Below are 26749 nucleotides of genomic sequence, written 5' to 3'. Positions count from 1 at the left end.
TGAATCCTATGACAAGGATGTGGAAATAAGTAGTTTATTTGGGGGGATATCCAGAAAGCACAGTGAAAAAGAGAGTGATACCAGGAGGGGAAAAGCCAATAAAACTTACATTATTAAGCTGCTTTACACTGTTGGCAACTAGAGCTCAATCCCACTGAAGACCTTCCGAGGAAAATTTGCACAAGTTGTCAACCAGAGAATGGGAGACTGGGGCACTCTGACTTTTCACTTCTATTCTCCATGGGTTAAGGATTGCCCCTCAGAAGGAAATTACCCCACATTTGGGAGGCCTTTTGCCTTTTTGAGTGGATAGACTCCGCCAGACGCAGCCTTGAGGTGGGACACTGCCATTATACATGGAACTGTCCATCACAGTGGTTCTGAAATTGGGCGGGCTCAGGGGATGTGTTGCAGGGCACAGTTGTAGGCTGGAAGTTTTTCCAAAGGTGCTCTTTGCAGATGTGAGTTCAAGTAAGTAGCATGATAAAGAGAGGGTCTTAGAGTTTACACAGAACTGGCCAAGAGCTGATCTTCTTCAGCACTTATTTTCATTCCATTTTCCTTCCCCTCAAGTCTCCTTGTGCCCATGAATCACACAGAGCCAGAAATCAACTTCTTCCCCTTTTCCCTTAAATAGCTGTTTGGGCAGCCATGCATATGACTGGATACAGAGGACATTTCAAATGATAACTTGGCTATTCACAGATGAATGTAGACCAGCTGAGTCATCAAACAGCTTAAGTGCCACAGCAAAACAAATTTCCCAGCAATCACGGTCTCCAAGGACTCTAAAGCATTTCTCTTTCTCTCTATTCCTGTCCATCCCAGTTTTATTTCATTAACATGTATTAATGGAGGTGAGATTATAAATCACAATCATAATAAAAATAATCATAATCATTCCTAATTAATAGAGGTATTTATTCATTCAAAAATATTAAATGTGTACTGAGTGCCCACCCCATGCGAAGCTCTAGGCAAGGTACTGAAAACATGGGAGTGAATAAGTTAAAAGGTTTCTGCCTATATTGAGTTTACATTCTAGTGGGGAGTAAATAGAGAATGAGAAGAATATACTGAAGGAAAAAAATAGGGTGATGGGAAACAGAATTCCTGGGATAAAGTGGTCAGGGGAGGCCACTTCAGAGGTGTTAACTGACTTGAGACATGAATGGCAGTAACAATCTGCTTAATTAAGCAGGAATAAATACAAATTAAAAAGCTCTAAGTAGGAGGGAGGGTCTGAATGGAGGCAATGTGTTTTTAAGGCTGCTAGAACAGTGGTTAATTGGATGGGCTCTGGAACAAGGGTTTACCACTTAATAGTTCTATGATCTTGGGCACATCATTTAACTTTTGTGGAGCTTCAGTTTCCTTATCTGTAAAATAGGATGTTGTAAAGATTAAATAAAGTATTGTGTGTTAAGTGCTTATTACCATATCTGCACATAGTAAGAGCTCTAACTCATAACTCCTTTTCCCTCCAAAATTCAACCCAGACAGTAAAGTGAAATGTGTTGTTTCACAAGGCAGACCATTCTAAGGTTAAGCCAAACTTTTAGTGTGATTTGATCTAGAGATTTACAATGGATTCTGGTTCTTCTTCCCTTAATTCTCTTAGTTATACTCTCCAGGTGAATATGAATTTTCATTTGACTTGTTTCCAACATGATAATGACAAAAATGACTGCATCAGCCATAGGCCTTTTTCTGCATATCTTTGAAGGAGTTCTAGGACTCACACAGACACTCCATTCTATCTAGAGAAAGAAAGCTTATGCAAGAACCTTTCTTGTTGAAGTTCTGAGAGTCAATCTAATTGGATTGGCTTAGGTCATAAGGCTACTCTGAAGCAATCACTGCAACTAGAAGGTGGAATGTACTGACTAACTTAACTTTGGTCATGTGCTGGTGGAGCAGAGAATGGAGTTAGACTTTTAAAGATCCTATGGATCTCCAGTGAAAATTGGGAACTACTGGGAAGGGCAAAGGGGAAATGATGCTGGGGATACAGCAATACTTTTAGGGATATTATCTTTTATCATCATCAACTGATAATAGAATACTGGATTATGGTAAATTGAGAACTGTGTCATAATTTTGACCCTTTAAGACTTGCTTTAAGACGTGCATATTCCAATGGCCCACAGAACATCAGTTTCTTCATCTTAAATTTATTTGCTCAAAAAATGTCTAAAACTTCTATTATGGTACAAGACGTTCAGACAGTGGAATTAAGCTGAACCATCACTGTCCTCATCAGGCTAATGTTCTAATCTAGTGGGATTTAAATATGAATTTTATAGTCTCATCAAACAGATGTTCTTAACATCAAGGTGCAATAAAATGTGGTCCAATCTATTTATTTTGCCCTTGTGTCTCAGTTCCTCTATTTTACTTGCATGAGGGCAGAAACTAAAAAGTAGTATCAGAACTGTGAAAAACTTCATTTTAAGCTTCACTGTTTTCTTTTAAGCTTCTCGATCCAAGAGAATTTGGATCCTAGTAGAAATTGTTCTGTCAAGATTTCATTTTAGTGTTTCATTAACTACCAGTTTCTATAAGTATCTATTATGAAAAATGCTAGGGCTTAAAAGTAGAAATAATACCAAAAGGAAATATAATTTATTTGCTGAGAAAGATAAAAAGTACAGTAAAGATTTATGGAATCCCTTGGGAGAAATGTTTGATTTAATAAGAAATTTTTCTAATTAACCAGCAAAAATCAGACATAGAAAAAACATGTAATTCACAGCCTGAAACTCAAATTTTAATTTTTCTAGTTTTCTTTCAGAGCTAACTTCTCTAGTTAGCTCTGGTTTTGTTTACAGAAATGTACTTTTTTTTTTCCTGCCAAAATTTATTGCTCCTTGTGAGAGCTGAGAATGGTAGTTCATTTTGCTATGAGTTCCCAAGACAGAGATTGTTATTGTCAATAGAAAAGGGCCAACCAATTATGGTGATGAAAATGTCCAAATGTCTCCTTTGGTCACAGACAGTTTTGGGGGAAGATTGATGAATCTTTTCTCATGACTAGTACAAACAACAAACCACATCCAACTTATTTTCCATTTGCTTTGTACCACTTCCTCCCTCTGCCCTTTATGGACCATTGGCTATGGTTGCCAATTCTCCTTTAAAAAAATTCAGTAGGTATATAAGTCTAATTGATCTATAAAAATTTAAGATATTTTAAGTGTATGTTGTGATGATTTGATATATGTATACATAGTGAAAAAACTCTTCCTAGTGAAAAAACTCTTCCCATTTAATTAACACATCTATCCCCTCACAAAATTTACTTTTTTAGAATAAAAATATTCTTGCATCATGAAACTATTTTATCCCATTCTATAAGTTGCCTTTTTGGTTTCTTTTTGGTTTCCTTTACTGTGCAAAAGCTTGTCAGTTTGATGAGATCCCATTGGTTTATTTTTGCTCTTATTTCTGTTGCTTTGGGAGACTGACCTGAGAAAATATTCATATGGTTGATGTCAGAGCATGTTTTGCCTATGTTCTCTTCCAGCAGTTTGATGGTGTCTTGTCTTATATTTAAGGCTTTCAGCCATTTTGAGTTTATTTTCATGCATGGTGTGAAGGTGTGTTCTAGTTTCATTGATTTGCATCCCCCTGTCCAGGTAACCTAGCAATATTTGCTGAAAAGACTGTCTTTTTCCCACTTTATGTTCTTGCCTCCTTTGTCCAAGGTTAATTGACCATAGGTGTCTGGGTTTATTTCTGGGGTCTCTATTCTGTTCCATTGGCCTGTATGTCTGTTTTGGTATCAGTACCACACTGTCTTGATGACTGTGGCTTTGTAATATTGCCTGAGGTCTGGGAGAGTGATGCCTCCTGCTTGGTTTTTGTTCCTCAGGAGTGCTTTGGCAATTCTGGGTCTGTTGTGGTTCCATATAAATTTTTGGATAGTTTGTTCTAGTTCTGTGAAAAATGTCCTGGGTAATTTGATAGGGATTGCATTGAATCTGTAGATTGCTTTGGGTAGTGTGGCCATTTTTATATTATTAATTTTTCCAACTCAGGAGCATGGAATATCTTTCCATTTCTTTACATCTTCTTTTATTTCCTTGATTAATGTTTTATAGTTCTCAGTATATAAGTCCTTAACCTCTTTGGCCAGGTGTATACCCACGTATTTGATTTTTTGGGGTGCAAAAGTTATTGTATTTTTTATTCCTTTTCTAATATTTCACTGTTAGTATACAGAAATGCATCTGATTTATGAATGTTAATCTTATATCCTGCTCCTTTGCTGAATTTATTGACCAATTCAAGTAGTTTTTGGGTTGAGTCCTTAGGGTTTTCTATATATAGTATCATGTCATCTGCATACAGTGACAGTTTTACCTCTTCTCTTCCTATTTGGATGCCTTTTATTTCTTTTGTTTGTCTGATTGCTGTGGCTAGGACTTACAGTATTATGTTGAATAACAGTAGTGAGAGTGGGCATCCTTTACTTGTTCTAGATTTTAGCGGAAAGGCTTTCAGCTTTTCTCCTTTGAGTATTATATATTTGCTGTGGGTTTGTCATAAATGGCTTTTATTATGTTAAGGTATGTTCCCTCTGTACCCACTTTGAACTCTAAAATATACAAGCAACTTATACAACTCAACAGCAAAAAAGCCAATAACCCAATTGAAAAATGGGAAAAAGACCTCAATAGACATTTCTCCAAGGAAGACATATAGATGGCCAACAAGAACATGAAAAAACACTCAACATCCCTGATTATTAGAGAAATGCAAATCAAAACTACCATGAGATTCCACCTCCCACCAGTCAGAACGGCCATTATCAATAAATCCACAAATAAAAAATGCTAAAGAGGGTGTGGAGAAAAGGGAACCCTCCAGCACTGTTGGTGGGAATGTAAGCTGGTACAACCACTATGGAGAACAGTATGGAGGCACCTTAGAAAACTATACATAGAACTACCATATGACCCAGCAATCCCACTCTTGGACATATATCTGGACAAAACTTTCCTTAAAAAAGACACCTGCACCCACATGTTCATTGCACCACTCTTCACAATAGCCAAGACATGGAAACAATCCAAACGTCCATTGACAGATGATTGGACTAGGAAGATGTGGTGTATATATACATAATGGAATACTACTCAGCCACAAAAAAGAATGACATAATGGCATTTGCATCAACATGGAAGGAACTAGAGACTCTCATCCTGAGTGAAGTAAGTCAGAAAGAGAAAGACAAATACCATATGATATCACTTATATCTGGAATCTAATAGATGGCCCAAAGGAACATTTCCACAGAAAAGAAACTCATGGACTTGGAGAATAGATTTGTGGTTGCCAAGAAGGAGAGGGAGGGAGCAGGATGGATTGGGAGCTTGGAGATTAACAGATACAAACTATTGCCTTTGGAATGGATTAGCAATGAGATCCTTCTGTGTAGCATGGGGAACTCTGTCTAGTCCCTTATGATGGATCATGATAATGTGAGAAAAAAATGTATACTTGTTTGTGTAACTGGTTCACCATGCTGTACAGTAAAGAAAAAATTGTCTTGGGGAAATAACAAAAAATATAAAAAATAAATTAAAAAAGAATAAAAATGTTCTTACTGTAAGATAAAAATAAATAAAATTCTCCTTTTAAGTCATATCAAAACTTGAAGCTTTGACCATGGCATCAGCCAGCTAGAGGCAAAACCCATATCCGTTGCCTGATGTTGTCAAAGGACACAGAGAAGCCAACCTGTTTAGATTTTCTTAATAGCAAAAATGGCACTAAGCCAGGGCTCTGAACTTTTCTGGCACTGCTCCAATCTTAGTTGAGTGTATCTGGGTGAAGTTGACTTCACCTCTGGTTCCAGGTATATAACTTTTGACCCCGGCCTATGGCAATTAAGGGCTTGTTCTCCTTGCCTGTGTAAGAAATGGGTACAGCACCAAAGAAGGGCAGAGGTTTAACTAAAGGCATTTCTGGTTAATTCCTGGAGCAGCAGTCACTCTCTCTCCCACTGGACAGAGATAAGGAATCATGTAGTTCTGAAAAGTGTTTACATTTATGTTGAGAACACATGGAGTGAGACTGCTCAAAACAAATTCATATCAAGCAATGAGGAATCAGAGTTAAGAAATGATAAGAGAGAAACTGAGTTCTGGTAATATATTTTTGAGCACCTGGATCAAAGCTTACCTGAAGCCTGTTGAGCTTTTCAATGACATGAACTGGTAAGTATTTTTTAATGTTTCCAGTTTAGATTAGATTTTCTACTGCTTTCAACAAAACGATTTTTAGCTGATATGATACTCTATAAAACAACAACATCCTATCTGTCTTCTGTCTTAAAAAAAGCTTCTCATTTTCTTCAAGATGAATTTAAACTGCTTAGCCTACCACAAGATCTGACCTTTATATTTCTTTCTTTCTTTCTTTCTTCCTTTCTTTCTTTCTTTCTTTCTTTCTTTCTTTCTTTCTTTCTTTCTTTCTTTCTTTCTTTCTTTCTTTCTTTCTTCTTTCTTTCTTTTTTTTATCTTTTTGTCTTTTTGCCTTTTCTAGGGTCGCTCCCACGGCACATGGAGGTTCCCAGGCTAGGGGTCTACTTGGAGCTGTAGCTGCCAGCCTATGCGAGGGCCACAGCAACGCGGGATCCAAGCCGCATCTGCCACCCACACCACAGCCCATGGCAATGCCAGATTCCCAACCCACTGAGCGAGGCCAGGGATTGAACCTGCAACCTCATGGCTCTCAGTTGGATTCGTTAACCACTGAGCCACAACGGGAACTCCAGCTTTATATTTCTTATTCTGAGCTTCTTCCCTCTAGGATAACCAATTTCATTGAATTCTTTCAATGCTTCATGCTTTTTCTTACCTAAGTGCTTTGTATACATCACCATAGCATAGATCCAGATCTAGAAAAAAACAATCTCAATTCTATTATCTATAAACTGGGAATAATGACATCAAGCTCCTGGTGGGGTTCTTGCAATGATTCCCATGAGACAGTACGTGCAAACTATTTTTCATATAGTCTCTTCTCAATAAGTACTCATTAAATGAAAAAAATATAAATACAGATTAAAGAAGCAATTCTCTGAGGTCCTGAGTGATTCATATATAAGTGCTTTTTGAGGAATATTTATATTTCCAGACCTCTTCGTCATGCTGGAATTTTTACTAGGAACTCGTCAGAATACACAATTTCTAACTAATTAAACATGCTCTCAGGTTGAAAGAGAAGAGGTGATCCATTGGGTCCCTTAACCCCAGAGGGAATTGCGCCATCTCTTTTTTCTAAGTTGTCCTCTTTGTTCAGAAGGCCCAGGTATTATATCTTTGTAGAATGATTTGTTTCAATAGTACATCTCTTTTGCTTTCACTCAGACTCTACTCAGTGAGTTCATTGAGTTCTTAGTTTAGGCCCTTTCCAAGTGAGCCCTGATCAGTTCATGGGTCTACACAAAGCCCCCGTTAACTCAGCCGAGGAGGGCCCAGAATGCGTGAAACCGCCATGGGTGAGCAACGTATAGAATCCAGTTCTTACTTTTCTAGATTCTATAGACATGGATTTACCGCAGGGTGATATTGCCAGTGTCGTGAGAAAGGAAGCAGAGTGAGTAGTGGTTAGGATGCTGTGTTGTCCAACACTTCAGCTCCAGTTCCCAGGTAATTGACATGTGGCTACAGGAATTGGAGAACTGAATACTTAATTTTATTTACTATCAAATTAAATTTAAGTTATAAAATGGATAACCAGTTATTGGAAACTTTAAGTATGCTTAGAACAATTGGGGCATGTTTAACTTAATGCTTATGTGTAAGTTTTATGAAATATAAATACAGATTAAGTATTTCCACTGGAAATTTAGCATCCAAATGGTGATATGCTCTAAGCACAAAATACACACTGGATTTCAAAACTTGTTAAGTTTAAAAGAAATGTTAAATATCTCAGGAATTCCTGCTGTGGCACAGTGGGTTAAGGATCTGACATTGCCGCAGCTATAGATTACAGCTGTGGATCAGATTTGATCCCTGGCCCAAGAATTTTCATATGCTATAGGTGTGGCCAAAAAAGAAGAAATGATGATGATGATTATTATTATTAAAATGATAATACTTTGGATATACTGGGCTAAGTGGAAAATAGTAAAATTAATTTCACCTGTCTTTTTACTTTTAAATATACTTAGCAGAAATTTTAAAATTGTATTATATGGCTTGCACGATATTTATCTTGCACAACCCTGCTTTGGAGTAGAATCGTCTAGTTCAAATCTTATTCTCTTACAAACTGTGTAACCTTGGACAGGTGGTTTAACCTCTCTAGTGGAGTGAAACTTATAATAGTAATGTTCATCTTCTGTTCTTTATTCTTTTTTAAGGAGACCATAAATTAATACATACCTTCTGCTTCACTCAATGACACATCAGAATATGCAATAAATATTAGCTCTTAATATGTTCAATGTGTATACATTATTACTGCTTTGCATATTAATTATCTATGCTACAATCTTCACTTGGGAAAATACAAAGAAGCTATGAAGCTACTACCATATCCTTGATTCCACTGTGGCCAGGGTTCTCTGGTTTGTTCTAAAGCTGAAGACCAAACATTAAACAAAGCAAGAGGACATTGTGTGGTGTGTTAGAAAGAAGAGCTAGTAGAGTCAACAGTGTCCCTTTTCATTCCTGATCGGCTGTGGCATCTTGTTCCACCCACTTTGTGTCTCTAATCATTGATGTTGGAGTAGATGATACCTCAGCTCCTTTTCAGATATAAAATCCTGGAATTCATTAGAAATGGAAAAGCATGAAGCCATGTGTAAGTTAGAAAGGAACCCCGATGTTCAAATGAAATAGTGAAAGAGGAGTAAAATCTTTCAAAGTATAATTTCCTTTTGTAAGGCTCTCCATTAATTGTTTTTTCTAAATGAGTCCTCCTGAGGTTCAAGGGTCAAACTCCATGGCTGAGTTAACTCAGCTGAGGAGGGCCCAGGATGCTTGAAGTAGTCCTGAGTGAAAGTGTTGTTGGCTTTGATTTTCATTTTCTTGGATTCTGGTAGCATGTTAGTGTAGTATTAAAAGAGGCAGAGTGGAATTGTAGTAGTTATTGAATCCCTAAGGATAATACTAGGTAATGTATAAATCCCTTACTGTGAGCCAGGCACTGTGCCTTCCACTTTATAAACATGAACTCAACTGACACTCACAATCCAGTTTTTATCAAGGAATCTAGTTTCTGATGAGATATGCAGGCAAGAGTATTTTAAAAAGCTGCCCAAAGTCAGACTTCTGCACTGAATTCAAACCCAGAATGTCTGACCCCAGTGCCTTTACATTTAATACTGTGCTGTGTTGTCTTCCGAGTGCCTAGCACCATGCCAAGTGCAAGGGTTACTGAAGAAAAAAGGACATGTGGTTCCTGCCCTCATACAGCTTAGAGCATTTTTGCAGAGATTATATATTTTAAATGCACTAAAAGCTATTGTTTGCTGCATATTCATTTTGTACAAAGTACTGTGTGAAATGCATGTACTCTCAACTTATGTCTTACCACCCCGCTAAAAATGGAGGAAAATCTATAGCATAATATCATAAATCTGGTCACCTTGACCTATTTTAGATACGTGAAGAACATCCAGGAACTTCTTCCTTAAGGAAGAGAAACTGCAGCTGACCCCTTAGGTTGCATAAGAGCTAGACAGCAAAGAGTGTATATGTGTATATGTTTGGTAGATACTAGTGAGAATAATGGGATATATTTATTTGCATGGTTATTTGATTAATATCTGTTTCTCATAAGCCTGTACCATCCATTAGGGCAGGGACCAAGTTTGTATTTGGTCAATGTTATATTTGTAGTGCTCAAAATGTGTTGAATAAATGAATCAAGAGGTATCTCAAAAAGAAAATCATGGACTTGGAGAAGAGACTTGTGGTTGCCTGATGGGAGAGGGAGGGAGTGGGAGGGATCGGGAGCTTGGGCTTATCAGACACAACCTAGAATAGATTTACAAGGAGATCCTGCTGAATAGCATTGAGAACTTTGTCTAGATACTCATGTTGCAACAGAAGAAAGGGTGGGGGAAAAACTGTAATTGCAATGTATACATGTAAGGATAACCTGACCCCCTTGCTGTACAGTGGGAAAATAAAAAAAATAAATAAAAAAAGAGATATCTCAGACTAGTATTTCTACTAGCTTAAAATGATCATGATGAGTTCACATTTATTCCTGAAAGCATACACCACAGATAAAATAAAAATGAATTTTAGAGTAGGGACTATTGTACTCTATGAACAGAGCACACAAAGTTGGCCTCACCTGCCTTTCTAGCAAAGCCTTTACAAATAATCTATATTCACACTCTTTTCTAAGTAATATATATTATGCAAAAGCATACTGACAGGTCCATGAATGAGCTGGTAAAATTGGCAATCTAAAAGTTTCTCTATTCTTTGAAGAAAAATGGGTAACTGTCTTTTAAGAAATAAATTAATGTAGAACTTCTTACATTGTTTCTCCAATTTTTCCAGGTCGTGAATCAATAATTAGTTATAATTAGTGCCTTTTGCTTTCTTTTATGCATGGTTTTCATTTTTATAGTTCTTTTTTTTTAACCTAAAGGGTATTAAGAAGTAATACATTTTGTATTATGCCAAATGAAAAACTAGACAAAGAGTATGTATTTTATTTTGTTTTTGGTGAAGTTCAAAAATAGTCAAAATTAATTATTTGACAGCAAGTGAGTAGTTACTCTTGGGAAGGTAGAGCATGGAGAAGATCTGAGAGGGGTCTTCAGGGCTGAGGAAGTTCTGTTTCTTAATATAGATGCTTGTTCAGCATCTTGGTGGATGTGTCCAATTTGTGAAAATTCATCAGTCCATACAACCATGACTTGTACACTCTTCCTTATACAGGTCGTACTTCAGTGAAGTTTTACAAATTTAGAAATACTAATGAGTGTTTTGAAGCAAGGAATTGACCCTTTAGGGGGGAGATTGCCAATGACTTAGATGGAAGGCCATAGAGTTGAATATTTCAGAAAAATGCTAGCTAGAATCTGAAGCTAGCCCTTCAACTAAGTTAGTTGGATTCTGGTCAGTGTTTCTGAGAAAGAATTCCATGCTGCTCCCCACTGGGGTAGTAGAGTGTGTTGTATGGCCAACTTTAGAAATTCAGGAGAGATTTGGAGGAAGGATGGTAACCCTGGCCGGTTGGCTCCTAAGTCTGACTCCTGACCACTACATTCTGTTGTGGACAATGCCCTGGATCCTCCAACCTGGCTGCCACAGAAGCAGCTGGGAGATTTAAAGAAACTACTGGGGTCCCACCCTTAGGAATTTTCAGATAAAACCCATAAAGGGACAGGGCACTGGGCTTTTTTAAAAACTCCCCTAGTAATTCTGATAGCAAAGTTTGAGAACTGTTCTTTTTGATATGATTATACTAGATTCTATTATACACAGCTATAATACTCTATTCTTTCCTGTTGTGATATGCTATGCTATAGTGTAGTGTATAATGACCTAATGTTATATACTGCTTAGCAGTACATATGTATGTAAGATAAAGAAATGCTTGGAAATGATAATCGACAAACTCAATGTGGTAATTACTTCTGGGAGAGAGGAAGGTGCCTAAAACCAGGAAGGATATATGGATGACTTCAGCACACACATGCATAATTTTTATTTTATTTATATTATATGTATTTATTATTTTTTGAGCTTCATGGTGGACACAGATAAGTAGAAATCATTCATTCGTTAGTTATTCATTGAGTACCTATCATGTCTTTTCTAGATATTGAGAATAGAGCAAGGAAAAAACAGACAAAATCCCTGATTTTCTGGAACTAACATTTTAGTTGGGATAGGCACACAATATATAAGTACACACTAAATATATACTATATGTGGAGTTCCCGTCATGGCACAGAGAAAAGGAATGCAAATAGGAACCATGAGGTTGTGGGTTTGGTTCCTGGCCTTGCTCAGTGGGTTAAGCATCCGGTGTTGCAGTGAGCTGTGGTGTAGGTCGCAGATGTGGCTCAGATCTAGCATGTGGCTGTGGCATAGGCTGGCAGGCTGGCAGCTGCAGCTCCAATTTGACCCCTAGCCTGGGAACCTCCATATGCCATGGGTGTGGCCCTAAAAAAAAATGCTGTATGTGATTGGTGCCAGGAGAAAGACAAAGCAGGATCAAGAGATATGTGATGCTCATCCTGGGCTACAAAACCAACCTCAGTAACTTTAAGAAAATTGAAATAATATCAAATATTTTTTCTGACCACAACGCTATACAACTGGAAATCAACAACAAGGAAAAAACTGCAAAAAACACAAACGTGGAGACTAAACAACATGCTACTAAACAACCAATGGATCACTGAAGAAATCAAAGAGAAAGTTAACAAATATCTAGAAGCAAATGACAACAAAGATACGACACTCCAAGACCTATGGGATGCAGCAAAAGCTGTTCTAAGAGGAAAGTTTATGGCAATACAAACCCACCTCAGGAAACAAGAAAAAGCTCAAATAGACAAGCCAACTTTACCTCTAAAGCAGCTCCAGAGAGAAGAACAGACAAGACTAAAGTTAGTAGAAGGAAAGAAATCATAAAGATCAGGGCAGAAATCAATGAAATATAAACAAAGAAAACCATAGAAAAGATCAATGAAATGAAAAGCTGGTTCTTTGAAAAGATCAACAAAATCGATAAACCCCTAGCCAGACTTACCAAGAAAAAAAGAGAGAGGACTCAAGTCAATAAAATTAGACATGAAAATGAAGAAGTAACAACGGACATCACAGAAATACAAAGGATCATAAGAGACTACTATATGCAACTATACGCCAATAAAACAGAAAACCTAGACGAAATGGACAAATACTTAGAAAGGTACAATCTTCCAAGACTAAAGCAAGATGAAATAGAAAAGATGAATGGACCCATCACAAGAACTGAAATTGAAACTGTGATTAAAAACCTTCCAACAAACAAAAGTCAAGGACCAGATGGCTTCACAGGCAAATTCTATCAAACACTTAGGGAAGAGCTAACACCTCTGCTTCTGAAACTATTTCAAAAAACTGCAGAGGAAGGGATACTCCCAAACTCATTCTATGAGGCCACCATCACCCTGATACCAAAGCCAGACAAAGATACCACACAAAAAGAAAACTACAGGCCAATTTCATGGATGAACATCGATGCAAAAATCCTCAACCAAATACTAGCAAACCGCATCCAACAATACATCAAAAGGATTGTACATGATGATCAAGTGGGATTTATCCCAGGGATGCAAGGGTTCTTCAATATCCACAAATCCATCAGTGTGATACACCACGTTAACAAACTGAAGAATAAAAACCATATGATCCTCTCAATAGACGTTGAAAAAGCCTTTGGCAAAATCCAACACCCATTTCTGATAAAAACCCTCAGAAAGTGGGCATAGAGGGACCCTACCTCAACATAATAAAGGCCATATATGACAAACCCACAGCAAACAATCATTCTCAATGGTGAAAAGCTGAAAGAATTCCTGCTGAGATCAGGAACAAGACAAGGATGTCCATTCTCTCCACTACTTTTCAACATAGTTTTGGAAGTCCTAGCCGTGGCAATCAGAGAAGTAAAAGAAATAAAAGGAATCCAAGTTGCAAAGGAAGAGGTAAAACTATCACTATTTGCAGATGACATGATACTATACCTAGAGAACCCTAAAGACTCTACCAGAAAACATTTAGAGCTCATCCAGGAATTTGGCAGTTGCAGGATACAAAATGAATACACAGAAATTGACGGCATTTCTATACACTAACAATGAAAGATCAGAACGAGAAATTAGGGAAGCAATCCCGTTCACCATCACATCACAAAGAGTAAAATACCTCGGAGTAAACCTACCTAAAGAGACAAAAGACCTGTACTCTGAAAACTATAAGACACTGATGAAAGAAATCAAAGATGACATAAATAGATGGAAAGATATACCATGTTTGTGGATTGGAAGAGTCAATATTATCAAAATGACTATACTACCTAAGGCAATATATAGATTCAATGCAATCCCTATCAAATTATCAAGGACATTTTTCACAGAACTCAAAGAAAATATTTTAAAGTTTGTTTGGAAGCACAAAAGACCCAGAATAGCCAAAGACAGCTGGAGGAATCAGGCTCCTGGACTTCAGACTATACTTCAAAGCAACAATCATCAAAACCATATGGGGGAGTTCCGTCGTGGTGCAGTGGTTAACGAATCCAACTAGGAACCATGAGGTTGCGGGTTCGGTCCCTGCCCTTGCTCAGTGGGTTAACGATCTGGCGTGGCCGTGAGCTGTGGTGTAGGTTGCAGACGCAGCTCGGATCCCGCATTGCTGTGGCTCTGGCGTAGGCGGGTGGCTACAGCTCCAATTCGACCCCTAGCCTGGGAACCTCCATATGCCGCAGGAGCGGCCCAAGAAATAGGCAAAAAGACAAAAAACAAAACAAAACAAAACAAAAAAACCATATGGTGCTGGCACAAAGACAGAAATAAAGATCAGTGGAACAGGATAGGAAGTCCAGAATGAAACCCACACACCTACAGCTAACTCATCTATGACAAAGGAGCCAAGAATATACAATGGAGAAAGGACAGCTTGTTCAATAAGTGGTGCTGGGAAAACTGGACAGCCACATGGAAAAGAATGTATCCCTAACACCATACACAAAAATAAACTCCAAATGGATTAAAGACCTAGATATAAGACCAGACACTATCAAACTCCTAGAGGAAAACATAGGCCAAACACTCTCTGATATAAATGACAGCAACATCTTCTCAGATCCACCCATCAGAGTATTGGCAATAAAAAGAAAAATAAACAAATGGGACCTAATCAAACTTCAAATTTTCTGCACAGCAAAGGAAACCCTAAACAACGAAAAAGACAACCCACAGAATGGGAGAAAATCATTGCAAGTGAATTGACTGACAAGGGATTCATCTCCAAAATCTATAAACACCTTCTACAGCTCCATACCAAAAAAACAAACAACCCCATCAAAAAATGGGCAGAATGTCTAAACAGGCAATTCTCCAAAGAAGACATACAGATGGCCAAAATCACATGCAAAGATGTTCAACATCACCCATTATTAGAGAAATGCCAATCAAAACCACTCTGAGGTACCACCTTACACCAGCCAGAATGCCATCTTCAAAAAGCCAACAAACAGAAAGTGCTGGAGAGCATGTGGAGAAAAAGGAACCCTCTTACACTGTTGGTGGGATTGTAAATTGGTGCAACCACTGTAGAAAACAGGATGGAGATTCCTCAGAAAACTAAACATAGAACTACCCTTTGATCCAGGAATCCCACTCCTGGGCATCTATCCAGACAAAACCATGACTCGCAAAGACACATGTACTCCAGTGTTCATTGGAGCACTATTTGCAACATCCAAGACATGGAAACAACCAAAATGTCCATTGACAGAAGAGTGGATCCAGAAGAAGTGGTACATATACACAATGGAATATTACTCAGCCATTAAAAGGAACAAATTACCAGCGTTTTTAGCAATATGGATAGACCTAGAAATTATCATGCTAAATGAAGTCAGTCAGACAATGACATACCACCATCAAATGCTCTCACTGACATGTGGAATCTGAAAAAAGGACAGATTGAACCTCCTTGCAGAACAGATACTGACTCATGGACTTTGAAAAACTTATGGCTTCCAAAGGATACAGTGTGGGGGTTGGGGGGGACACGCTGGGGGTGTAGGATGGAAATCCTATAAAATTTGATTGTGATGATGATTGTACATCTATAAATGTAATAAATTCATTGAGTAATAAAAAAAAAAGATGTTTCAAATGAACTTAATCCCAGGAATGAAAGTTTGGTTTAACTGAAAAATCAATATGAAACATTCTATCAATAAAATTAAAATAAAAACAAAAACCACATGATTATCTCATCAAACACTGAAAAGAATTTTTAAAACTCAGCAACTTTTCATAATAAAAATGCACAAAAAATTGAAATGGAAACTTCATCGATGAAAGAAAATCTATAGCTAACATTGTACTTATTGGTGAAAGATTCAATGTTTCCCTCTAAAATGAGGAATGATGCAAAGATAGCCATTCTCATCATTTCTGTTCATTGTTGTAATGAAGAGTCTAGCCAGATCAGTTGGATAAGGAGATGAAATTCAAGGCATTTAGATTGGAAAGGAGTAATTAAAGCTATGTCTCTTGGCAATTGGTACATACAGATAATATCACAAAACCCACTAAAAATTGATTAGAGAAAATAAACTCATCAAGGTCGTAGTATACAAGATCAATTTGCAAAAATCAGCTGTATTTCTATACACTCGTGTTATGGACCAAAAGTTTGTGTTTTCCCAAATTTTATATATTGAAGCATTCACCCTCAATGTGATGCTATTTAGAAGTGGGGCCTTTGGTAAATAATTTAGTTTAGGTAAGGTCATGAAAGTGAGGTTCTCATGATGTGATTAATACCCTGTAAGAAGACGCTAGAGAGTTCCTCTTCTTCCCTCTCTCTCTCTCTCCTCACACACCTCCCTCCCTTCCATATGAAGATATAATGAGAAGGCAGCCAACTACAAGCCACAAAGGATCTTCATCAGAAACTGACCATGCTAGCACTCCGATCTCCAACTTCCCAGCCTCTAGATCTATGGGTTCAGTAAGTCACTCAGTCTATGGTATTTCGTTAAAGCAGTCCAAGCTAAGACAAATAGCAATGAATAATCAAAAGTAAAGTTAAAAAACAATTACTTTAACATTAATTTAAAATTAATTTATGTAATTAATTTAATTATTTAAAATATAACATCTAAAAATCAATGAGTTCCTGCTATGGCTCAAGTGGATCAACCATGTCTCTACAGTGGAAGGGATACAGCTTCCAGCCCCCACCTGGAGCAATGGGTTAAGGACCCGGTGTTGCCACAAATGTGGCATAGGTAGCTACTCCAGCTTGAATTTGATCCCTGGCTCTGGAATTCCATATGCTGCAGGATGGCCAAAAAAGAAAAAATATAATAACATCTAAATGAATAAATCATAAAGTAGGGCAAAATATATTCTCTGGAAACTACAAAACACTGTGAAAGAAATTAGAGAAGACCCAAATTAATGGAAGGACATTTTGTGTTCATGAATCAGGAAACAATACTGTTAAGATGGATGACAATAATCCCCAAATTGATCTACAAATTCCACACAATCCCTATCAAAATCTCAGCTGTCTTCTTTGTAGAAATTGACAAGTTGATGCTAAAAATTTATGCAGAAGTTTAAGAAATCTATAATAGGCAAAACAGTCTTTAAAAAGAAAGAAGACTCACACTTCTCAATTTCAAAGCTTAGTACAAAGTATAGTAATAAGACAGTGTGGTATTCTTGTAGGATAAACATACAGATGGAAGTCCAGAGATAAACTCTCACATTTATACTGAGTTGATTTTTGACAAGAATACTGAGACAATTCAATGGCAGGAGTGAATTGTCTTTTCAACAAATGATGCTGGGAGAACTGGAAATCCACACTCAAAAGAATCAAGTTGGACCCCTTTCTCACACCATCCACAATACTTAACTCAAGCTGGATCACCGACCTAAATGTAGGCAATAAAACTGTAAGACTCTTAAAAGAAAATATAGGAGTAAATTGTTGTGACCATGTTTTAGGCAAAGCCTTCTGAGATATAACAGTAAATATTGAGGATTCTTTGTGGTTGCAAGTGGTGAAGTAAGACTGTGCAACCATTTCCTCCCTGCAAGCATGGCCCATCTTGATGTTTATCAGCTGCCATATACTTGGTGCTGCCCAAAGCTTAGTCTCAGCTTTTCCTGGGACATGTGTACACATGCACACACACACATGTGCGCACACACACACACACACCATTGCGGGATACTGTGTACCTAACTTCATTGAACACAAAATGGTCATTAACAAAATCTCCTAGCTACTTCAAGCACCAGGAAAATGAAAACTGAAGTGAGTTTTAGATCTGGTTATGTACACCCAAGAGGGTGTAACTAAGATGGTGGAAATCTGAATATTGGACTTGGATGGCAAGCAGGGCAACTTTTAGGTACCTCTCTGCCCTATATCACAGGTGGTCTACCGTGATGTGTAATAAAGTGATCCTTGAATTATATTATGGTACATATGGTACATAATTCTACAACACCAAATAATGTGCAGGAAGAGTAGGTTCCAAAAGAACTAAAGAGCTGTGAAGCATGAGAATCATATCAGAATTTAAATCACACACCATTGGTGGTTGAAGGTAGAGAATCTTACAAGCCTGTGGTGGGGATTGAGTCTTGGAGAAGGAGAAAAGCTGAGTTCAATGTAGGGGCCACTGCTGCACACACACATCCTCCACCCAGCTCTCCCTTCAGTGAAGGACCCTTTGCCCTAGCAGCCAGGAGTGATGTCAGCATCCAGCCTTCAGCTGTCTGTCCCTTCAAGGAAGGCCTTGGCTACAGGCATCACCTCCACTTTCTGGGGTGGCCCATATCCAAAGGCCAATATATAAGATTTGGCCAGGAGTATAACAACATGGCTGCCTTAGCCCTACTTGGGACAATTCACTAGGCCTTTCTAGGCATGGAGCTCCTTGAACAGTTGGCAGGAGCTGTTTGAGGGCCTGTGTTCCAGCTCAGTTTCTCTATTCACTTAATCCTGATTTATCCCACCCCCTTCCACAAGTATCCAGCCCAAGAATCTTTAAAGAAAGCTCCTGCATGATGAATTCTATCTCAACAACTACTTCCTGAGAACCCACTGTTTGGCACTGATTTAAATTCTTGTCCCTCAGCCTCATGTAAACCAATGAAACTGGAACATACCCTCACACCATGCATGAAAATAAACTCAAAATGGCTTAAAGACTTAAACATATGACACCATTAAACTCCTAGAAGAGAACATAGGCAAAACATTCTCTGACATCAACCATACAAATGTTTTTTTAGGTCAGACTCTCAAGGCAACAGAAATGAAAGCAAAAATAAACCAATGGGAACTAATCAAACTGACAAGCTTTGGCACAGCAAAGCAAACCATAAAAAGAAAAAATAAATGAAAAGACAACCTATGGAATGGGATGCAAACTGACAAATGATGCAACTGAAAAGGGCTTAATCTCTAAAATATACAAACAACTTAAACAACTCAACAGCAAAAAAAAACCCAACGACCCAGTTGAAAAATGGTCAAAAGACCTGTATAGACATTTCTCTAAAGAAGATATACAGATGGCCAACAGGCACAACATCACTAAGTATTAGAGAAATGCCAATCAAAACTATTATGAGGTACCACCTCACACCTGTCAGGATGGCCATCATTAACAAGTCAACAAATAACAAATGTTGGAGAGGGTGTGGAGAAAAGGGTATCCTCCTACACTGTTGGTGGGAATGTAAATTGGTATTACCACTATGGAAAACAGTATGGAGGTAACTTAGAAAACTAAATATAGAACTACCAGCAGTCCCACTCTTGGGCATATATCTGGACAAAACTTTCCTTAAAAAAGACACCTGCACCCACATGTTTATTGCAGCACTATTCACAATAACCAAGAGATGGAAACAACCTAAGTGTCCATTGACAGATGATTGGATTAGGAAGATGTGGTATATATACACCAAGGAATACTACTCAGCCATAAAAAGAACAAAATAATGCCATTTGGATGAAACTAGAGACTCTCATATTAAGTGAAGTAAGTCAGAAAGAGAAAGACAAATACCATATGATATCACATATCTAGAATCAAATACATGGCACAAATGAACTTTTCCACAGAAAAGAAACTCACGAACTTTGAGAACAGACTTGTGGGTGCCAAGGGGGAAGGGGAGGGAGTGTGATGGACTGGAATTCTGGGGTTAATAGATGCAAACTATGGCCTTTGGAATGGATAAGCAGTGAGATCCTACTGTATAGCACTAGGAACTATATCTAGTCACTTGTGATGGGACATGATGGAGGATAATGTGAGAAAAAGAATGTATATATATATGTGTGAATGGGTCACTTTGCTGTACAGTAGAAACTTGATAGAATATTGTAAACCAACCAGAATGGAAAAAATAAAAATCATTAAAATAACTAACTAAATAATTTTTGTAAAAAAGAAAATAAAATTCTTGTCCCTGACACAACCTCTGATCGCTTTTGTATCTATCTTTGGTATCATCTGTTCACTGACATCTCTAACGTCTAACAAAACTCCAGGTATGGCATTTTACTTGGGATGGGGGAGCAGAAATATATGCTTGACTTAGAGAAGTGTGAGGAATTAGAACTTCAGTTTATTTGTTTCATTAGCTTGTCAGTTCCTCTCTTATACCTAGAGCCTTGTAGGTGAGGAAATGTTTTCCATAACCCTCTAAGTGTTCCTGGGTGGGTCAGAAAGTAAACTGAGAAAGGGAGAAGAGCATACAAATTTATTTTCCATAAGTTTTGCATGGACATGGGAGCCTTCAAAATGAAACAAAGACCGGAGGAAACAGTTAAACATTAGAGTTTTTATGCTAAGTTTGAGGAAGCGTGGATATTTGTGGAGAAATATGATAGGTCAGAGTATGAAGCAAGTGGAGTAAGTAAATTGAGGGAAACTTACCGAGGCATGTTTGTTCTCATTCTTCTTAGTATTCCTCTGTCTCTGCAGATGAGGATGCTCATTTCCTTTGGGTGTAGGGAAGGCACCCCTCAGGTAAGTGTTTTATGACCTACTTCAGCAGGGAGAAAGTCAGAGTGACCTTCCTGCTGCTGCCATCTTCTCAAACCCCTTCAGCTTAGACTTTTCCATAGGCATAGGTACCATATTTTGGAGTAGCATGTGCAGAACCCTATCAACATTAAGGTTCCTTTTTCTTCAAAATCTTTCCAGAATGAAACATTCTGTCATTCACTTTTCCACAAGTGATTACATTCACTGAAGCAGTTTCAGCCCTGTTCCTCCCTCACTGTCCGCGTTTTGCTTATTAGATCTAGATTCATCCAAAATAGGATAGTTATCTTGGAGTTCCCATTGTGGCTCAGCAATAATGAACCGGACTAATATCCATGAGGTTGTGGGTTCAATCCCTGGCCTCGCTCAGTGGGTTAAAGTTCTGATGTTGCTGTGAGCTGTGGTGTAGGTTGTGGAGGCAGCTCAAATCCTGCATTGCTGTGGCTGTGGTGAAGGCTGGCAGCTTTCAGCTCTTATTTGACTCCTAGCCTGGGAACTTCCATATACTGCAGGTGCAGCCCTAAAAAAAGCAAAACAAAACAAAACAAAACAAAAAACCAATAGGATATTTATCTTAATAAGTACACACTTCAGGTATGGGAAAGAGAAACAGCTAAGCTACTAGAGGCTACCAGTGCCTGTGTGGACCCCTTTGGCTTTACCACCTCAGTCTCTCCGACTGGTTCTAGTGGACAGCAGTGGCATCTTTGAGTCAGAAAATAAACAGACATCCCACAGGAGCCCTTAACCAGTTATAAAGTGACAGTCTTTGGTGTATAAAATCACCAGCACCTGCAGCTCTCAGTGGGTTAACTCTGAGGTACATTTCCTACAGCATCTTCCAGAGTTCCCCAGCAGGTTAAACCCCAGGAGCACTCTAGGGGTTATCAGATGCTGCTATCTAGCAATAACGCAAGATGTCACTACCTCTCTTCCCTCTCTTGTTTCCTCACTGCCCTACTGGTTTTCTCACCTCCAGTTAAGCTCCTGACACTCAAATCTTTGCTTCTTAGCAAACAAAATTAAGGCGTACATCCTTCCCAACCATGAAGAATTTATAATCTATAGAAGTTCCCATTGTGGTTCAGCAGTAACGAACCCAACTAGCATCCATGAGGATTCAAGTTTGATCCCTAGCCTCGTTCAGTAGGGTTAAGGATCCAGCATTTCCACGAGCTGTGGTATATGTCACAGATGTGGCTCAGATCCTGCATTGCTGTGGCTGTGACTACAGCTAAGAGCTGCAGCTCTGATTTGACCCATATGCCGCAGGTTCGGCCCTAAAAAGCAAAAAGAATTAAAAAAATGAAAAAGAACTTATAATCTATTAAAGACCCCAAATAAACATAAAGTAACATAAATATGCCTGCAGGTTTCCAGTGACCCAAAGAGAATTTTGAGTTTCTTCTAGCCTTTCTTTGAAATTGAGTAAATAATGAATTAAAGATCCACCTTAGCTCTTGAGCATAATGGCTGGCTGTGGCTACCATAGGGGGTTGTTAACTAATCCCATTAAAGGTTGGCCCTCTTGCTGAGAGAGTACAGCCCCCCTCCTGTCCCTCCACCCTTTCCCACGAGGGACCATGTCATGATTAGCACCTCACTGAAGGCAGATTCAGCAACCAGAGAAACGGAAAGGACTCCTCTGGGAGCCAAGAACCCTGTTCCTGCTTTGGTCTCAGAATCAAAGTGAAGTTTCAATGTCAGAAGCTCTGATTGAATTGATAAACCTTTCTTTTAAAGTTTAAGGAAAAGTGAGTTTTAGCTCTGGTTCTTTCTGAATAGCCAGGAAGGAAACACACAGACACAGACACACACACAGACACACACACACACACAGACACACACACAGACACACACACACACACAAGTTCAAGGAAGTGGTTCATTGTTCAGAAATCTGGAGAATAATAAAAATAATACAAATAATATAATAATAGTTAACCTTTTTTGAGTGTTGTAACTACCACACTGCCTACACCTAACCTAAGCATTAGGCATTTTAATCCCCATTTTATAGAAGAGAAAGCTGAGCCTTAGCGAATATAATAACTTGCTCACATATTGAGGGAGAAAAACAAATACAAGCTCCATGAGAAAAAGGACTGTATCTTGTTCATGACTGTATCCTTTTATCCCATTGTTTAGTGCATAATTAGTGTTAGATCAGTGTTTATTAGATGTTGGATGAATGTTGAAACTGTGTCCTGAGGACCAAGTATTCAGTATCAAGGGAATCATATAGGGTAGAGGCAGTAAACTTTCTCTGTAAAGGGCCAGACAACAAATGTTTTAGGCTTTGTAGGCCATAAACTCTCTGCTATAACTACGTGGCTCTGCCATTGAAGTGGGAAAGCTGCCATAGACAGTACAAAAGCAAATGTGTGTGGCTGTGTACCAGTAAAACTTTATTTATAAAACTGATAGAGGGCCAGACTTGGCCCCCTGGCTGTAATTTGCAGACTGCTCATCTAGGACCTTGCTCCTCAAATGTAGGGTCTGTGGACCAGCAGCATAGACATCACCTGGGCCAGAAATGCAGCTTGTGAGCCCGTCCCAGATCTACTAAATTAGAATCTAAATTCTAAAATTAGTGAGAGCCCCAGGGATTCATATACTCAGTAACATTTGTGAAGCACTGCTTTAAGAGATTTGTGTAGTATTGACTATCAACCAGAATAATTATATGGGTTTTCACATAAACTTTTATTTCCATTCAGTACTGCCTGAGTGTAATTACAGCAGAAATTTGCTTAGCTTGATGCAACCAGGTCCATACTCGTTGTTCTTCCTGATGAGTGGAGAGAGGAATATGAAAACCTTAAGGCTTACAAAACTGGAACAGACCACCACATCTGACAGTTTCGCTCAGGACAGCTCACCAGAAATCACCCACTCCACAGCACCAAGAAGCCCCCGCACACTTTCTTTTCCTTTCCTCTCACAAAATAGAAATAGCTTCTACTGAACTAGAACATCAGCCCTGAATCTGTTTGCTCAGATGTGTGTACAAATAATTTAGGTGTCTTTGCCACCACAGGTCATTAAATGTCCACAAAGTGCACGGCTGTTCTCATAAGTGTCATGTTCAGAGCCTTGAAAAAAAATGAATGCTTCTCTCCAAGGACTGAAATGCCTGCTCGTTAAACTTACTAATCATTTTCTGTTCTGTTGAAGATTTGTCCAAGGTAGAAAAGACAAAGGAGGAAGAGTGTGGGCTTAAGAATACTGTCCTAGTCCAAAATCAACTGGCAAACTGCTCAGCCTCTTACTAACCACAGGAGCTTGAGGAGGCACTTGAGTCCCCAGAACCACAGTATTCTCAATTGGAAAATGGGCATTAAAAGTCTCAGGTCCTATTTTCTCAGTACCTGTAAATATTTTACTGGCTTGTAAGCTCTGACCCAGCAGTTACACTGCTAGGAATACGGTCTATAAAATTTTCATATAAGTATGCAAAGGTTTATACAAATATGTATTCATCCAGTGTTATTTTAATAGTAAATTTGGAAGCAGTTCAACACTAAGTGGGAAATATTCATTCAGTGTTCAGTAAATTGTGGGACAGCTAACTTAAAATATGCAATGGTTTAAAAAGAAGTGGATCCACTTGTGCTGAAGTGAAAATATAACTGTACTGTACTGTTAATTTGAAAAAATAAAATGCAAAACAATGCCATTTTTCATTGATTTAAAAAACGTGTGTTTTTTGCATTGTCACATTATTATAAGATGTCTTATAATTGATGGTGTTTGAGTGTTATAATTGGCCAGGGGAAAGTCTTGATGGTGTTACATAAAATAATGACAGATTGTATAATCAGTGGCATCTTAGATTTAATGCAGTATGCAAAAAAACCCCACATACATATGTGAGTGAATGCGTTCATATATGTTTCTTTTATACTATATATGTATATATGTATAAAAGCATTGAAAAATGTGTAAATATATGAATGCCAAATTAATAGTAATCAGTTTTAAAGAGAACTAAGCAAGTAGGGCTGGGGAATGAGATGAGAATGGTAGTTTTGCTTTTCGGATTTTATACTTTTTATACTTTTTGTACTGTATTGACAGCAAACATGCTTTACTTGTAAAGTTATCCCAAAAGAATGATAATCATAAAATCTTCATTCTTGCCTCAGAAGACTGGAGTGACAAAGGTTATCAAACCAAAGTAACTGCTGCAGAGCTTTGTGGCAGTTCTGCTTTCCTGTCTCATCTAGAGACTAGGCATAAGAGATAGAAATTGGAGACATTTAGTGCTGCCTTTTTCATTTTGCCTCTAGTGCAACATTTTTTCTATGAGAAAATGAGATCGGATGGCCCATGGCAACAGGAAAAGCCAATCTTCGGCTCTTTGGGCTATCACTTCCAATCACAAATGTCTCATGAGGCATTCATTCAAGAGGCAAATCAGCAAGGAAATGTCAAAACATGGGGAAATTGTGAGTAAACAGACTCAGACACTTTGGTGCAAACTTGCTGAGAACAAAGGCTGTGGTTTCCATATGCCCCTACACACTCCACTGGTAGAAGCCCTCATGAATATTAACCACTTATACCTTTTAGGGCGAAGGATGTTGGCACAGCCAAGCATGCTGGGGCAGCTCATGAGGAAGGGCCTAGTCTTTTGGGGGGAGTGAAGGGAGATCAGTCCATTCTGGCAATTAGAACACTTTCCCTGGGAGCTACAGAAACAATGCCCTAAGCTGAGAAATTTTCTCAGAGGGATTTTTCTATCACTTATGATGGAGCTCATGACTGTGCTTTGTAGTTTGTGTGGTACCCTGTTCCTTCTTATAGTGCCGGTAGGTTGTACATCTCAAGATAGTGTCTGTATGTTCAGCTCCCAGGGACCATGTGCTTCACTGTAACCAGGGCTGGGCCCACTATAACAGGCACCAGGCACATTTTCTTTTTTAGACCAGATTAACAGAACAAACTTGCCTCTTTAAAAGTATGGGAGTATTTCAGGTTTGCCCTTGAGGACCTGCAGGGTGAGTTAAACTTAAGAGATCTCCAGAGAAGTCCACATGGAAAACTGGAACCAAAGGACATGAGGAAAAAGTGGATGTAGTTAATGAAACAAGACTGGCATGTATTGATAATGGTCAAAGCTGGATGGTGGGTGTATAGAGCCTTTTCACTATACTTGTGTGTATGTTTGGCTTTTCCTTAATAAAAATTTAAATAAAGGAAAATTAACTAGGGGACTTCTGAAGAGGGTGCTGAATTTCTACATCAGCAGGGAGGGGTACTATGCTAGCAATATTCCTATCATTATATTCTCAGTTTCCTTACCTAAAAAATGGAGATAATATCATCTCATGGTTTTGTGGCAATTGAAGAAATGAATGTAAAATTCCAAGCACTGTGCCTGAAACTATGCCGCTATTACTAAAATAAAATAAAAATATATTTAAAATACCAACTACTGACAATGATTATATTTTAGTGAAGGAAACATTTTTACTTTCTTTTAACTTTATTTTCCATGTTTTCAATATTGAGAATGCCTATCATTATGATTAGGAACAAATGAAATAATCTTTATTTGAAATTGATGTTGGCTCATCTCTGTCCATATACAAGGGAGTTGGACTACAAAACATTCAAAAATGTTCCTAATATTGTAACTTCAATTCCTCCCTTTTGGATGTTTAAAGGCTTTTTGAACAATAACTTTGGTTTAAAGTTCCTTAAAGAACAATGAAAAGAAAAACTGGATTATATAACATACCCATTTTTTCTACCTGTTGGTTCCAAAACAGTATCAAAATTAGCTATTGGCTATTCCTGTGTAAAATTGGTTACTGGCTATTCCTGTGTAAAATTAGCTGCTGGCTATTCCTGTGATGGGATACAGTATCTCACCCTGCAGTTCTCCTGGGATAAACATGAAATATTCTACTACTGTCGAAGAAGCTGAATTGCTGTT

The sequence above is a fragment of the Sus scrofa genome, chromosome 13 (genome assembly GCF_000003025.6).
Source record: "Sus scrofa isolate TJ Tabasco breed Duroc chromosome 13, Sscrofa11.1, whole genome shotgun sequence".
NCBI lineage: Eukaryota > Metazoa > Chordata > Mammalia > Artiodactyla > Suidae > Sus > Sus scrofa.
The sequence above is the reverse complement of the archived record's forward strand: the minus strand, read 5'-3'. Positions refer to the sequence as shown.